At 44.4% G+C, this 15825-nt stretch overlaps 1 long non-coding RNA gene across 2 annotated transcripts in view; it reads right to left on the minus strand.

Moving 5' to 3' along the window:
- Positions 1 to 15825, minus strand: part of LOC106634836 (uncharacterized) — a 136424-nt gene that overhangs the window by 26179 nt on the left and 94420 nt on the right. Inside the window, exon 4 of one of the 2 annotated variants that reach the window (XR_008625531.2) lies at positions 14801 to 14991. This is a non-coding gene — a long non-coding RNA (uncharacterized LOC106634836). Of the gene's footprint in view, positions 1 to 12317; positions 14992 to 15825 lie in introns of those variants that run through there. The other variant, XR_001338178.4, reaches the window with a different exon arrangement.

Genomic DNA, 15825 nt, shown 5'->3' on the forward strand with positions numbered 1-15825 from the left:
TCATTCATGAGGTGTTTATCGATTAATTTATAAATTGTCAATTCATGGTCTTTCCAAATTTGGATTTTTATTTTTTTACTTTTGAGTTCTTTGTTTAATAAGGAAATTTATATTTTAGTATGTGAGTTGCAAATATTTTTACCAATTTAGTTTTCAACATGCTTATTTTATTGTGTTACAAAGTCATTTTCCCCAGCACTTTGGCAGGCCGAAGCAGGCAGATCACTTGAGGTCAGGAGTTCGAGACCAGCCTGGCCAACACGGTGAAACCCCGTCTCTACCAAAAATACAAAAATTAGCTGGGAGTGGTTGCACATGCCTGTAATCCCAGCTACCATGGAGGCTGAGGCAGGAGAATCACCTGAACCTGGGAGGTGGAGGTTGCAGTGAGCCTAAATCACGCCTCCAGCCTGGGCGACAGAGCAAGACTCAGTCTTAAAAATAAAATTTAAAAAAAAGTAGTTTTCAATTTGTATATCACCAAATACATGGATTTGGGGTTTGGGGATTTCTGACCTGTTCATTTGAAGGACCTCTTGCAACCAAGATTATAAAAATATTCACCCATATTTTCTTATGATATTTTATAATTTCTATATTTACAATTAGATTCTCAATCCACCTAGACCTTATTTTCATGTGAGGTCTGAAGTAAAGCTCTACCTCTATTTTTTGTCTAAGTCACCAGCCCGTTATCATACCTCATATATTAGATAATTTATTTTTTAACTCTAAGATGACATGATGTCTTTTTAAGTTTTGTTTTATATTTTGCATTGCATAATATTCACTTCTGGTGTATAGTTGCATGATTTGGGCAAATGTGTAGAGTTGTGTAACCACCATCACAAGGCACAGGACAGTTTCATCACCCCCCAAAACTCCCTCTCCCTGCACCTTTGTAGTGAATCCACACCCCTAACCCACAGCAGTCCACGGCCCTCTTCTCCATCCCAGTGCTTGCCCTTTCCAGAATGTCCTAAGGATGGAATGGCATGGTGTGCACCTTTGAGCACCGCTTCTTTGACTTAGAGCAACCCATGAGATCTCTCGTGTTGCTGTGTGTGTCTGTGGACAGCTCACTGCTTTTCACTGCTGAGTAGTATTCTGTTGTGCCACAGTCTGTTTATCCATTTGCTAGAGTAGGCAGACAGCTAGCCATGAACAGGATAGGGAACCCCCGAAAAAGGAAGCTCTGGAAAATCTCACACCCTTGGGATCACCTGAAACATGCCTGCTGGACATGAGCAGAGAGGAGGGGAGATTTCTATGCAGAAGGGGACACCCCGAAACGCTCCTTAGGACACCCAGTCATTGCTCACTCTGCAGTTAACCTGTCAGAAGGTCGATAGCTGTGTGCTGATAAGAACGGAAGAAGGGCGAAGGGAAAGTCCTAAGAGATACACAGGCGCAATAGGTACTAATTTAACCGCTGTAGGACCTTCCTGGGGTGGCGGACATGGGCAGTGCTGTCATCAGGCAGGATTCATGCTGATCACCAGCACATGTTAACTGACATGTTTACTGTTAACTGACAGTAAAGGAGAATCCACAAACCTGGGGCGGGAACAAGGTGGAGACTCAAGACAGAGGCAGCAACTGAAGGAAACAATCTGATGTAATCAACAGCCCCACGCAGAGCCCTCAGGGCTGCTCCCAGCCGGGCCAGCCCACTCCTTTCCTGGGGTGCACTCTTACGTCCTTCATAACCCACACTTCCCAGTAACACATTCACCAGTTAAAGGACATTTGAGGAGTCTTCCGCTCTTTGTGGTTGTGAGTGAGCTTGCTATTCACACTTGCCTACAGGTTTTCTGGAGAGAATACGTTTTCATTTGTCTTGGGCAGAAGGCCAGGAGTAGCGTTACTGGGCCATGGCATCTGGGAAGCGCTTCTTACCTTTCTGAGACCTCTCGCTGTTCTCCAAAGCAGCGGCCCGCTTTGCCTTCCCACGGGGAGCGCGTGGGAGTTGCCGTCGCCCAGCGTCCCCATCATCAGCACCTGCTCTTTTCCATCGCTGTGTCGTTCTGGCTTTTTTCTCAATCCGCTCTAGCAGGCTTGTAGCAGCGTCTCATTCCCCTAATGGGTAATGGCGTGGAACATCTTTTCATGAGTTTATTGGCCATTTATAGATCTTCGCTGGGGAAGTGTCTCTTCAAATCTTGTGCCAATTTTTTTTACTAGGTTGTTTTCTATTTCTGAGTTGACACTGTGTCTTTCTTCGCGCGGCATTTCCAGGTCTGTGGAAGTCTATTTTGAACCTTCTGTTCCAGTCCATTAATCTACCTGTCTGTTCCGGGGCCAGGACCACACTGTTTTTATGACTGTAACTGTTTTATTACTCTAAGAATGTATTTCATTTGTATAAGACAATTCTTCCCTTATTATTCTTTTCCAAAATACTCTGTTATTTTCAAATATTTATTTTCCAGCTCAACTTTAGAATAATTTTGTCAAGTTCTCCCCAAATTCTGTTGAGATGTTTACCTTTAATGATACTGAATTAAATAGAATAATTTAGGGGAAATTATCCTTTAAAATACTGTCTTCTAGTCCAAGAAAAGACAGATTATTCCCTTCATTAAAGTCTTTATTTGTGTCTGACAGGTTGATTGCTTTTCAGGTATTTGTATTTAGTCTGTTTTCATAGTTGGTGTGCTCAGGATCGGAGTAAAATCAGTAATGAAAACGGACACACTGGCAGAACTCTGATTCACTCCCAAACTGGATGGGCTTGAGATCAGACAATGTTAGTGATGTGTTTTACCTCTGTCCTAATTTTAGCTATTTGTAAAACTTACAACATTAAATTTGAGGATTAGAAAAACAAATCACCTCCAGAACAGTGACAGCTCCATCTCTTTGCCACCCGTAACTCTTCGCAGTGGATGAAACTTTCAGTTTATTTTTCCCCAACAGAGAGCTGACCTCCTTTAAAAAAAAAAATTCAGTAGGGTACAAGTGGCTTTTGGCTACATGGATGAATTGTATAATGGCAAAGTCTGAGATTTTAGGGCACCCATCACCTTAATACTGTACAATTACCCAATATGTAGTTTTTCTGTTTTGTTTTTTTGAGACAGGGTCTTGCTCTGTCACCCAGGTTGGAGTGCAGTGGCCCAATCACAGCTCTCTGCAGCCTCAACCACCTAAGCTCAAGAGATCCTCCTGCCCCAGCCTCCCAAGAAGTTGGGACTGCAGGTGAAGGTCACCACACCCAGAACATTTTTAAATTTTTTTGTAGAGATGGGGTTTCACCATGTTGCCCAGGCTGGTCTCACACTCCTGAGCTCAAGTGATCCACCCAACTTGGCCTCCCAAAGTGCTGGAATTACAGGTGTGAGCCGCTGCACCTGGCCTCCAATATGCAGTTCATTATTCCTCATTTTCACCCCACCCTCCCCCCTTCTGAGTCTCCAGTCTCCATTATACCACTCAGTATGCCTTTGCATTCCCATAGTTTAGCTCCCACTCATAAGTGAGAATATACAGTATTTGGTTTTCCATTCCTGAGTTACTTCACTTAGAATAATGGCCTCCAGTCCCACCCAAGTTGCTGCAAAAAACATCATTTCATTCTATTTTATGGCTGAGTAGTATTCCATGGTGCATATGTATCAGGGTTTTTTGTTTGTTTTGTTTTTTTGTTGTTGTGTTTTTGTTTTTTTTATTGAGATGGAGTCTCCCTCTGTCGCCCAGGCTGGAGTGCAGTGGTGCGATCTCAGCTCACTGCAAGCTCCGCCTCCCGGGTTCACGCCATTCTCCTGCTTCAGCCTCCCGAGTAACTGGGACTACAGGCGCCCGCCACCACGCCCGGCTAATTTTTTATATTTTTAGCAGAGATGGGGTTTCACCGTGTTAGCCAGGATGGTCTTGATCTCCTGACCTCGTGATCCACCCGCCTCGTCCTCCCAAAGTGCTGGGATTACAGGTGTGAGCCACCGCGCCCGGCCTGTATCAGGTTTTCTTTATCCACTCATTTTTTGATGGGCACTTAGGTTGGTTCCATATCTTCGTAATTGTGAATTGTTCCGTAACAAACATACAGATGCCTTTTTGATATAATGACTTTTCCTTTGGGTATATACCCAGTAGTGGGATTGGTGGATTGAATGGTAGATCAACTTTTAGTTCTTTCAGAAATCTCCACACTGTTTTCCATGAGGTTGTACTCATTTACATTTCCCACCAGCAGTGTGTGAGCGTTCCCTCTTTTCCACATCCTTCTGAGGCATTTCAGAAGGAATTTACATTGCTGCTGTGGGTTGCAGCCATGCATAGGTAGCTACACATTGGTGGCACATTTAAAATGCCACTTTATTAGCTTTTAATATAAACATGATCCCATGCAGACACTTGTTTTCTTTTGAAAAGAACTATTTAGCCTGATCTACAAAAGGATTCTTGTGAATAAGAATGCAAATCACCAGTCTGCCTGCTGACTGCCCAGACTCCTTCTTAGCTGCCAAAGTGATCCATTCCATCCCCAAGTTTTCTCTTCCCATCATTCCCAAGTCTCGCCTTTGCTTCATTCTGAAGAGACTAGTTTCCGTAATTTACAGTTTGGAAGGAAGAAAATGACTCTTACATATCTGACTTCAAGTCTCTTGATAAACTTTCAGTAATATGAGTGCTCTCAGTTTCTCTGAAAAACCTTGGTTTCAGGACCTTTTGCTTCCTGGAGCCTTTGCATTCAAGAGAATTCAAATAAATGTTTTGATCATGATGTAGAGACCCAAAACATAGTGGCTTAAATGAGAGAGAAACTTATTTTTCTCTAAGAGTCCAAGCTGATGCAGCAGTTCAGCTCTGTGAAATTGTCAGGGGCCCAGACTCCTTCTGCCTTAGAGCCCTGCCATCCTTCTGCTGTCTCCTTTGTGGGCATGGACTGGCGACATCCCAAAGAGACACTCCAGCACAGACACAGTGAGGACTCAGTTACACAGCCACGTCCTAGCTTCAGGGGAGGCAGGGCAATGTCACCTTTGTCGTATGCACCTCTCTGCCCTGCTAAAAATTCTCTGTTAATCTAAGAAATAAGAGGAGAACAGATATTGAGACACAAGTAGCAGCCTCAGAACCCACCTGGGCATTAAGAGACATTTACAGGGCTAGGCTGGGCTTTAATCAGGATGGGCAAGATGGAGCAGGAACAAATGAACCCCAAGACTTCATTGTCTAGCTGCACAAAAGGTGAGCTCTTCCTCAGTCCATTGAAGGCCTAGGACACCTTCTCAGACAACTGTCTCCCTGGGGGAGTTCAGTATTCTGGGTTGCTTCACACATGCCAACCTGGGCTCCATCATCACACTGGCTGGGAGGATATGGCATGGAAAACCTGGTGCCAGCTCCCAAATGCTTCCGCCTGGAAGTGGCATCCAGTGTGTCTGCTCAGATTTCCCTGACTGAGGCAAGTCACATGGCCACGCCTAACTCCAAGGGAACAGGGCACACCCCTCCATGAACTTGAAGGAAGAAGAGGCGAAAGGAATGAGCAAGAACACGGTCTTTGGCATCTTGAGGAGCTGCAGGTCAGTCCCACTGCAGCAGGACAGTCCTAGAGAGGCAGCAGGCAGTCTGGCACCTTTGCATGGCTCCAGACCTCGGATCCCCTCACAGCCCACCACACCAAGGTAGGTGCTAGTGGGTCCCTGGGTTTGGATGGCAGATCATTCACTTGCTTGCAACCAAGTACAGTTTTTGATTTTAGCTCTGAATGAGCTTTGTGAAGGTGGAACTCATTCCAACAGCGGGAACTGAAAGGACCACAGATGAATTACATTGTTTACCCTTCAACATAGACCACCCACCTCTTAATTACCCTGGTGCTTGGGTGACCTATTAAATAACTTAGACAGAAAGCATCATGCACAATACCCTCAACATGAAAAGCCCGAACAGTGGAAGCCAACATAAACACACACTCTGTGCATCCTCTGCCATGGCCGTCAGTTAGCAGCATGGAACCCACAGTTTGTCTTAATGAGAATCACTCCACCAAGGGTTCTCGTCCTGGATCCTAGTGTCTTTCTTGTGGCATCATGTGGTTTTAGCATTTACTTCCTCTCCACTCCCAGGACCGTATGGTAATACCGACCTAAAAGGAAGATGCTGAGGCAAAACTTACGTAAGTAGGGAGTTTCTTTGGATCAGGGTTTCAAGTTGCAAGCTGGGAGCACAGATGCCAGTTGTCCTGAGTATGCCCTCCAATTAGCAACGGTTACAAGGAGGCTTGAAAGGGAAAGAAGGGGTAGTTCCCAAATTGTTTACCAAGCAGATACATTAAAATAACATCAGCTATTGATTGTCTATGCATTGTTCGTTGTGTCACAAAAATCTAGGAACTTAATGAGTGAGGCAGCTTGTCAGTAACAAAATTACCTGAAGTAATTGTCACTGGACTGAGTGGCTCATGCCTGCAATCCCAGCACTTCGGGAAGTTGAAGCAGGAGGATCCCATGAGCTCAGGAGTTTGAGACTCCCCCATCTCTACAAAAAATAAAAAAATTAGCCAGGTGCAGTGGCACGCACCTGTGGCCCCAGCTACTCAGGGGTGTGAGCAGGAGAATTGCAGGTTGAGGCTGCAGTGAGCCGTGATTGAGCCACTGCACTCCAGCCTGGGTGACAGAACTAGACCCTGTCTCAAAAGAATAAAACAAAAACACTAGCCCCTGGGCATGGGTGCAGGGGTAGGGATTAGCTAAACCCATACTCTTTTCTCTCTGGGTCTGTGTGCCTCACAGAGCTCAGACTTCTCTGAGCTATTGTTCTTTTCCCAGTAATTAATGAGGCATCTTAGTAGCTTTAATCCATCCTTCCTAGGCCACCCCAGGTGCTCTGCAGCTGAGGAGGACAGCACTTCACATTCCACTGCTGCTCCCCTTCTTCCAGGGGTGGCCACCTGTCTCCCTTAATCTACTCGGAAGGTTTCTCCCTTTAGAAAGAGTAACTGTGACTGTTGTAATGAATAAATCTCAATATTTCCATGGCTTCATATGAAACAAGTTTGATCCTCATTTACGTAAATCCCAAATGGATATTTCTGACTATCATCAACAGCAGGTTCCAAACCACAGAGTTATGCAGAACCTAGGCTAACAGGGGACCCACCATCTTCAGCAATGTTTCCAAGTTTGTTCTGGACACCCACAGCCCACCCAGCAAGGATAGGAAGAAAGAGAACAGAGAAGGTGCACCTACAATCACCTAATGGGTTCTTCCTGCCCACAGCACCGACAAAAATCAGCACACTGAGACAACAGCATTGCAAAAGAGAAAGACTGATTGACTGGAGGCTGTCCCGCACAGGAGAACAGGACTTAACACTGAAATTAGCCTTCCTGTAGGTTCAGAGGTTAGGGTTTTTATGGACAATTTGATGAGCAGGGGGCTAGGGAATGGGTGTTGCTAATTGGTGGGGGATGAAATAATAGGGGTGTGAAAAATGGTCCTTCAGCATTGAGTCTGCACCAGCTGAGTCACAAGTCTGGGTGGGGTCAGTCTGAAAAACATCTCAAAAAAGCCCCTAGGTTCTACAATAGTGATGTTATCTGTAAATGGGAAAGTCACAAATCTTGTGACCTCTAGCCACATTTTCTGTAATCCCAAAGCAGTAAAAGATGACAGAAAATATGTCTATATCTTAGCTGAGTTCAGGCCCCTCTCATAATCCTATTCTTGCTTACAAAGTTTTTGATGGTGAGCAAGGAGGGAGTTAGCTTCTGGGAAGGACTATTATCATCTTTACTTTATTATCATTGAAGTTAAACTATAAACTAAATTCCTCCCACCGTTAGCCTGGCCTATGCCCAGGAATGACCAAAGACAGCTTGTTACCCACCATGAGCTCGTGGGCTCTCAATGAGATAGAAATTGACATAAGGCTGAAAGAGTTTTCCAGACAAGGCTTCATTGGAGCTTATGCCTGAGCATAAGGGAGGCAGCATGGGAGGGAGAGAAAGAGAGAAAGACAACTCCCTGACTGACTCCCTCAAAAGAGCTGGTGGGACTTTCTTATTAGGCGAAGCATGGGAATTGAAATGAGGGACAGGGTGCACAGGCTGGGCTGGGCGAAGCGTGTGAAGGGTAGGGTATGCAGGCCAGCATTATTTGGTTGTAATGGTTCTCTTGATTAATAGTAGGTCATCTGGTGGTCTGGCCAAGAGCCACAAGGCTACGAATCAATTGTTCAGCATTCCTTCCCGAGGTGGGACACTCCACAACCTTGGTTATCTCCTAAGGCTGGTTTCTGGAATTCTTTAAGTAAAAGGCATGGTTAAACACAGTGTCAGTGAGGTAGTGCTGTGGGTTGTGTGATCAGTGGGAATGCTCCTGTGGGGATGAAACTCCACCTCTACTGTGTCTCACTTGGAGGTCAGAAGCGAAATGGAGTCAACTATGCCAGATTTATCTTACCGTCATAATTTTGCAAAGGCAGTTACACACCCTGTCTTCAGCAGTCACCTCAGGCTACTGTCACAAAGTACCACAGACTGGGGGGCTCAAATAGCAGAAGTCTGTTGCCTCACATTCTGGAGGCTGAAGTCCAGATCGAGGTGTGGCTGGGTGGGTTTCTCCTGAGGCCTCTCTCCTTGGCTTGCACATGGCAGCCTTCTCCCTTGTGTTCTCATGAGGGTTTTCCTATCTGTGTGTCCTAATTTCCTCTTTTTATAAGGACATCAGTCATATTGGATGATGAAGAAAACCAGAATATTTTATCTGAAAATATACTCCTCGGACATATTTGGAGGTGCCTGTCAGAGGCCCTGCAGACATAGGTAGTCCCGCGATGCTGCCTTTTGTGGGGAGATTCACCTCTATAGAGAAGCCGCTTTGACGAAGCCAGACTTTCTCTGAGGCCCTTCCTTGGGAAGGACCTAGAAAAGATTACATGAGAGTCTGACACTGTGAAGGTCAGAGAGAAACATTTGCCATCCCTTCTCTCTGAGGGCTGCTAATGTGAGGTTTCATCTACACCACAAGACCAACCTTGCTGGCCACACCCCCTCTTCTCTACCTCCCGTAACCCGTCTTGGCGCTAGAACCTGACTCACCACCATCTCTGGTTTTGCATATGCTGTTAGCCTTTATTCTTTTTGGAACCTCAGGATGGTATATAAGCTCTGTACACCATTGAGGGGTTGGGGTAACCACTCTGTGATATTCCCTCCACGCACCTTAACACATTTGTATGCCATTTATCCTATTAATCTGCTTTTTGTCCGTTGATGTTTCAGTGAAACTTCAGAGGGTGAAGGGAGAGTTATCTCTTGGCCCCCACAGTTTTGGCACTCTCAGCAGGACTCCAAAGCTCTGCTCTTCTGGAAGCCACAGTCAAGGGAACCCAGGACCTAACAGGCAGGCAGAAGGGGAAGAATTTACCAGCCAGCTTTGGCCTCTCTGTGTGGAATCTGGTTGAGCAGATGGTAAAAATCACTCTCTCTGAAAAGTTTTGGTTAACAGGAGCAAAGGATTTATGACTAGTCTTGGGTATAGCAACTCTATAGTACTTTTTAGTGTGAATGTTCATATTGCTTGATCCCTTTTCCTCCCTGAGTCTATTTCTTTGTCTTTATCTTTCTGTGTTGTTGCATGAAGAAGGGCACCACATGATAGCACACGGACCTAAGCCCATCGTTGGAGCCGGCCCTGCAGGCTGGTCAGTTTTACCGTTCTAACCAGACCTGTATCTATTTAGACAAAACTTCACTGTGGGTCCCTAAATTAAGGTTGGATGAGGTTCCCTGTCATCTTGCATTATGTCCCTACGAGCTTGACTTGTGACCAAGTGGGAGCTCTCTCTTGGTCTCCACCATCCAGGGGGTGAGATTTTTGTGTCACACCAGGTGGGCGATCTGAAAATGGCTGAGAATCTGAGATACATAAGATTTAAAGCACCACACTTTGTGCTCCAATCATGTCGGGCTCTCAGGGGGAGGTGTCTTACCAAGAAGTCCCATCCATAAGGGGTTTTTGTCATCTCAACCCTTGTGACCTGGTCGTCCTGGGAAAGTCCAATCCTAAAATGGTGTACACAGTGTCAGAGATTAATGAGTCTGTGACCAGTGGCCCCCCCATAAATTTGTGGGCTATTGGAGGCATCATACACACAAACATTACCCTGAACCATCTGTGGCAACCACAGGCTTTGGCTACCTTAGCTTATTCCTGGGAGTGGACTTTTTGAGAATCATTAGAATTGCCTCTTCTATACCCTCTCCAGGAAACACCTCTTGCACATATGCTAAAAATTTAACCTAAACCTGGAAAATTACTTCTCGGGCTTTCAATGAAAAGTCTATTGGATTGAGTTGCTGTTGGAATAAGTGCACCATTGAAAATTCTAATTGTTAGTGGTAAAAAAGATGGATCCTTAAAATTAGACTTGTAAATTAAAAAAAAAAAAGATTTTAGAGATCTCTCCTTCTAAACAATTGCCTTATTTTTAAGATTAAATTAAAAGAAAGACAAATAACAGTGTCATGGCTAGCCTTAGAAATTCCCTTGATAACATTAAAGAGCAAAAATACATGACCTTGGCTGGACCCAAAGGCTCATGCCCTAATCCCGGCATTTTGAGGCCAAGGTGGGAGGATCACTTGAGCCCAGGAGTTCAAGACCAGCCTGGGCAACATGGCAAGACCCTCCCTCTCTATTAAAAAAAATTAACAAATAAAAATGACCTAAAGCAGTTTTTATTTATTATATATATATATATATATATATATATATTTTTTTTTTTTTTTTTTTTTTTTTTTTTTTTTTTGAGACGGAGTCTCGCTCTGTCGCCCAGGCTAGAGTACAGTGGTGTGATCTCGGCTCACTGTAACCTCTGCCTCCCATGTTCAAGCAATTCTCCTGGGCTCAGCCTCCCGAGTAGCTGGGACTACAGGCATGCACCACCATGCTCAGCTAATTTTTGTATTTTTAGTACAGACGGGGTTTCACCATGGTGGCCAGGCTGGTCTCGAACTCCTGACCTCAGGCGATCCACCCACCTTGGCCTCCCAAAGTGCTGGGATTACAGGCATGAGCCACTGTGCCCAGCCTAAAGCATTTTTTAAATCCTTGTACACTGGAAGTACCTGCTTTGAAAACCTTGGAATTCACAGTGAAGGCTACTCTACCTGCAGGCCGGCAGTTAAAATTTCATGCTTTCTCGGTCACAGCCTGGGTTCAATTCCAAGTCAGGGAACCAGTCCCAACTAAAATAAGATAATAAAAGATTTGAAAAAAAAAGTTTTTAAGAGCTCTCTGGTCAGAAGTCAGATTAATTCAAAGCTGATGTTCAAGCTATGTATACATAAAGGCCTGCCTTTTCTCTTTTAGATCCTGTTTCTGGGAACTTTTTTCAGGTGACTGACACCCCTTTTTAAAGTATATTTAGTCCTTCTGTTTGCTTCCTTCCTTGTTGGTATAACTTTTGCGGGGGAAAATGTAATATTTTCATTGGCCTTTTGGAAAACTTTATCCTCAAATTGGCTTCTGTAGAAATTGTTCTTTCATTTGCTTCCACTTCTGCCTCTCCTTCCTTTTGCCATCCTATCTTCAGCACCACATGCAGCGTTCTAGAGAGGACTTCCAATGACTCTGCCACCCCCTGAGGAACACAGAAAAAGGCTCTTCTTGATCCCTTTATGCACTCTTCTGTCTTCCTTGGGGAGTGTATAAAGTCATAGGCAGGGTCCGTGTTCCTCCCAGGGCTAAAGCCCTGCTCTCCTTTGTTTGGCATCACCAGGTCTCTTTGGCCTGGATACCAGAGAGTACTTTGTACTGTAAGGCCAAGAAGCACCTGGCCTTTGTATGTGTGATGGTTGGAAGGTCACTGTCAAGGGCTGCAGCCTTGGAGGTGGCTGACAGTGTTTGCAGTGAATGATTATTACTGCAGGAGTTATTCGTTTTTTTGTGCATTTATATAAGAAAGGTGTGGTTTGAAAGGCTATGGAGCACTCACCATGAAGGAATAAGACTCCCATAGGGGATGAGCTGACCACAGAGTGGGCTGATGGTCATTTGGTAGCCCTTGCAGCCAGGTGTACTGTGGAAGCATCGTGCAACACAGTCCTGTGGCATTTCCCACTTAGGGGTGTGTCCGGAATTGGTGTGTTCTTGGTCTCACTGACTTCAAGAATGAAGCCACGGACCCTCGCGTTGAGTGTTACAGTTCTTAAAGGCAGCCTGTCTGGAGTTCATTCCTTCTGATGTTCGGATGTGTTCGGAGTCTTTTCCTTCTGGTGGGTTCGTGGTCTCATTGGCTTCAGTAGTGAAGCTGCAGACCTTCGCGCTGTTACAGCTCATAAAGGCAGTGTGCACCCAAAGAGTGAGCAGCAGCAAGATTTATTGCAAAGAGCAAAAGAACAAAGCTTCCACAGTGTGAAAGGGGACCCAAGCGGGTTGCCACTGCTGGCTCCCGCAGCCTGGTTTTATTGTCTTATCTGGCCCCACCCACATCCTGCTGATTGGTCCATTTTACAGAGAGCCCAGTGGTCTGTTTTGACAGGGTGCTGATTGGTGCGTTTACAATCCCTGAGCTAGACACAAAGGTTCTCCACGTCTCCACCAGAGTAGCTAGATACAGAGTGTCCATTGGTGCATTCACAAACCCTGAGCTAGACACAGGGTGCTGATTGGTGTGTTTACAAACCTTGAGCTAGATACAGAGTGCCGACTGGTGTATTTACAATCCCTTAGCTAGACATAAAGGTTCTCCACGTCCCCACCAGAGTGGCTACAGTGTGCCGATTGGTGTATTTACAATCCCTTAGCTAGACATAAAGGTTCTGCAAGTCCCCACCAGTCAGGAGCCCAGCTGGCTTCACCCAGTGGATCCCGTACCGGGGCCACAGGTGGAGCTGCCTGCCAGTCCCGCGCCGTGTGCCTGCACTCTTCAGCCCTTGGGTGGTCGATGGGACTGGGCACCGTGGAGCAGGGGGTGGCACTCGTCGGGGAGGCTTGGGCTGCACAGGAGCCCACGGAGGGGTTGGGAGGCTCAGGCATGGCGGGCTGCAGTTACTGAGCCCTGTCCCGCGGGGAGGCAGCTAAGGCCCAGCGAGAAATTGAGTGCAGCGCCAGTGGTCTGGCACTGCTGGGGGATCCAGCACACCCTCTGCAGCTGCTGGCCCGGGTGCTAAGCCCCTCATTGCCCGGGGCCTGCAGGGCCGGCCTGATGCTCCGAGTGCGGGGCCCGCCAAGCCCACGCCCACCCGGAACTCGTGCTGGCCCGCAAGCGCCGCCTGCAGCCCCGGTTCCCGCCCACGCCTCTCCCTCCACACCTCCCTGTAAGCTGAGGGAGCCGGCTCGGGCCTTGACCAGCCCAGAAAGGGGCTCCCACAGTGCAGCGGTGGGCTGAAGGGCTCCTCAAGTGTCCCCAAAGTGGGAGCCCAGGCAGAGGAGGCACCGAGAGCGAGCGAGGGCTGTGAGGACTGCCAGCACGCTGTCACCTCTCAGGGGGACTCAAGATTCAGCGTAAAAGCAGGATCCTTGATATGTAAAGATCTAGAGGCTCTGCCTTTCAGCTGTGCCTGGTTTTCACATATTTAAATATTAGACCCTGAAAACTGCAAATGCTTTGTTGGATCTGTTAATGAGTTCAGTTGCCAAACAGAGATTTTACTTATTAAAATTAGTCTCATTATAAAATCCTGTGGGGGCCATGGCATGGCCAGGTGTGGTGGTTTACACCTGTAATTGCAGCACTTTGGAAGGCCAAGATGGGAGGATTGCTTGAGCCCAGCAATTTGAGACCAGCTCGGGCAATATAGCAGGGGCCCATCTCTATAAAAAGTATGTATATTTATATGTTATATTTACAATATAAAAAATATATATTTGTATATTATATTTATAATACAAAAATATATATATTTTTATATATTATATATCATATATGATATATTGCATATATTATATATGATATATATATCACATATTATTTATATGATATATATTATAAATATATAAAATATTATAAATACATTAGAATATATTTTATATTATATATTAAAATATATATTTTTAAATTAGTCAGGTTGATGACATGTGCCTATAGTAGCAGCTACCCAGGAGGTTCAGGCAAAGGGATTGCTTGAACCCAGGTCGAGACTTCAGTGAGCCATGATTGCACCATTGCGCTCCAGCCTCAGTGACAGAGTGAGACCCTGCCTCCAAAAACAAAATGAAAAACATCCTGTGGTGGATTTCTATAACTTTTTGTTACCTTGAAATCCATTTTTAATCTTGCTCTAACACACTCAAACTCCTTCTTGAGAAAGCTAAAATTCTCTCTGTGCTTTGAGATGTAAATTTGCTACCCTGCTTTCTCTAAAACTCTGTAAGGTAAGGACTTCAACCATGTAGGACAGATACATTTTAAATTGTTCCATTTACAGAGACACAATTTAATACAACTGTCCTTTTAAACTAGTGAATTTTACCAGTCTCATGGCTAAAATTTTAAAAATAAAAGCATGTAGTCTTTATTTTTTTGTGTTCATTTGTATTTTTATGTATGCGTGCATATGTCTGTGTTTGAACATTGTCTACATGGTACTGAATAGACTTATAAATAAAGGAGTACTCATAAATTAAGTAAATAAGCCCAAATGCTTTTCAGGTCAATGGGACTTTAGTCATGTTGGGTAAATAAAGCTAGTTTTTAAAATCATTAGTAAAATAAAATTGAAATCTCTTCAGAATTTAATTTAGACAGTTTTACCTGGTTCTATTAGCAGACAGGTTTATATTGTCTCTGATAGATGTTTTCATGTCATAAAACTGTTGCCTTTGTGATATTTTTTGATACCTGCTTAATTTTTTCATGAGCCTGTGACCTTGGCTTTGAACCTTTTGATGCTGGCGTCTAGGTAAGTGGCCATGGTGAGGCCTGGAGACCCCGTCCTCCCCAGCCCAGCCATGTCTCTTGGCCTTGCTAGAAGGGATCAGATCCTCCAGGCACTGTTTTCACAGCTCCGTTCTTTGTCCAGGTCTCTGCATCTGATACATAACAATTAAAATGGATTACTGCCTAGGTTTTTTACTGAAAATTAGAGTTACCAAGAGTTAACATTATAATTAATATATGTAATTAAAACTACTAGATACAAGACAGACACTTCTTATGCAAAATGCACAAGAAAAGTAGGAGGTGTTTTGGTAAGGAAGGCTATAAAGAAGGCATGAGAATGTAGTTTTTGTTAAAAGAAAAGCAATTTTGTCAGTGTAAGGGTAATTTAAGTGCTGTTTTAAATTGAAGGGGAAAAAAGAACGATAAAACTGAATAGACAGAGAAACTTGAAGAGCAAAAGAGAATGGAAAAAATTATCAAAGCTTCTAAAAGGCTTATGGAAATCTTATCTTGTGTGGTTAAGACTGAGATTGGATGAATCTGTTTATAAGGTTTTATTAAAATTAGCTTTAGTGTCAATACACTGATGCAAAGATAGAATTTGGTTTTGTGTTTGAACAAGATGTTCATATAGTATTAACAAAAAGTAGTAAAAGATTTTTGCTTACCTTTTGAGTAAATGACAAAAAAAAGAAGAAGAGGGTTTGCCTCATGCTGTCTTTATTAGGTCTTTTGATTGTTTTAAAAATTGAGTCTCTCCTGTCTATCAAAGAGCTAAGTTTTTGCTTTTTTAATTTTTTTTTAGGTTCAGGGGTACATGTGCAGGTTTATTATATAGCTAAATTGTGTGTTACGTGTTGTGGGGGTTTGGTGTACAAATAATTTTATCACACAGGTGATAAGCACAATACCCAGTAGGTGGTTTTTCTACCCTCATCCTCCACCCTCAAGCAGGCCCCGGTGTCTGTTATTCCTTTCTTTGT

Source organism: Pan paniscus, chromosome 5, assembly GCF_029289425.2.
Source record: "Pan paniscus chromosome 5, NHGRI_mPanPan1-v2.0_pri, whole genome shotgun sequence".
Classification (NCBI taxonomy): Eukaryota; Metazoa; Chordata; class Mammalia; order Primates; family Hominidae; genus Pan; species Pan paniscus.